This window comes from Microtus ochrogaster, linkage group LG3 (genome assembly GCF_000317375.1).
Source record: "Microtus ochrogaster isolate Prairie Vole_2 linkage group LG3, MicOch1.0, whole genome shotgun sequence".
In the NCBI taxonomy this organism is placed as follows: Eukaryota; Metazoa; Chordata; class Mammalia; order Rodentia; family Cricetidae; genus Microtus; species Microtus ochrogaster.
Genome location: NC_022029.1, coordinates 36082107 through 36083621, shown reverse-complemented (window position 1 = coordinate 36083621; position 1515 = coordinate 36082107).

Sequence of the window (1515 nt, the reverse complement as noted above, 5' to 3'; positions counted from 1 at the left end):
AGCCAGCCGAAGCGTTGGGAACAGGGCCCACTCCCACAAGTAGAACAAGCCACACAACCATCACACACATGCAAAGGGCCTAGGCCTGTCCCACACGGGCTCCCTAGATGTTGGTCCATAGTCTGTGAGCGCCCATGAGCAGATTATGATGATCCTGACCCCCCTGGCTCGTACAATCCTTCCTCCCTCTCCTCAAGGTTCCCTGGGCTGGTCCCAGTGCTTGGTTGTAGATCTATCTCTACATCTGTTTCCATCAGTTACTGGATAAAGGCTCTCTGATGACTATTGGGGTAGTTACCAATCTGACTACAGGAGATGGCCCGTTTACAGTCTACTTTCTTACAGAACCCAGGGATGGTACTACCCACAGTGTGCTGCGCCTGCCCACATCTGTCACTCACTAAGAAAATGCCCTATAGGCTTCCCTGCAGCCAAATCTTGAGGCATTTTCTCAGTCGAGGCTCCCTTCTCTCTTACGGCCCTGGCTTGGGTCAGACTGACATGAAACCGACCAGTACACAAGGGAAACTGGCAGTGGCAACTCTACCAATAGTCCTGGCACTCTACCTCTTCACAGATACTCGTTTTAAAATCTGGAAAGTTATAAATGTCTAAAGCGGGGGTTGACAAATGCTCTGTTAAATCAACACGAGTTGGTTTATGTGATAATGCCTCCAGCCCTGCCTCTTCAGCACAAAGTCACGGGCAGACACAACAGTGACCTCATGTAACTGGATCATCTTTTAAGTCATAGACAGTTGGTAAATGAGACCATGAGTATATTCCAATAGACCTTTGAGGATTTGACAGTTTGAATTTCACTAATCTGTCACAAACGTTGACACTTCCGAGTGTTCAACCACTTCAAACTGTTAAACTTTCTACAAATTGGAAGCAGGTTGAATTTGACTTGAAGGTAACCCAGGCTGTCACTATTTCCTCGAGGTGTGGATGAGCATGCGGAGGTCACATGGAGATCAGGAGACAGCGGAAGAGCCTGGCACTCTCCTTCCACCTCCTGGATTCTGCGGGATTGAACACTGGCCATCTGGCGTGGCAGCAGGTGTCTTCACCTGTGGAGCCCTTGCCCCAGCTGGGAAGAAATTTTGTTGGACCCACGCCAGTTGTGTTAGTGCAATGTTGAAAGGGGAGGGCTGACTTTGGTTTAGTTGGAGGGTACAGTCCTTCACACTGGGGATGGATAGGTGACAGACAGGAAACCCATAAATTCTGGGGCGTCATTTACTTGTCCTTTGTATTCAGGACAACCTATAGAATGTGTTAATTTACATCTGTACCAGTAGAGGTCACTGTGCTAAAAGAAATAAACTGGGAAAAAAAAAAAACCCTAAACGTTATCTTTCAGGAACTCTGAAGCAGTGTATCACAGGAAAACTGTTAAGTTAGACCCAGTACTATAGAATGGTTGCCTATTTGGTGTGAGTCTTCTCAAGTCAAACCCATTCTACAAAGTCCCTCAGATATGCCAGGTCTGTCACCTGTGGGGTCCTAGGA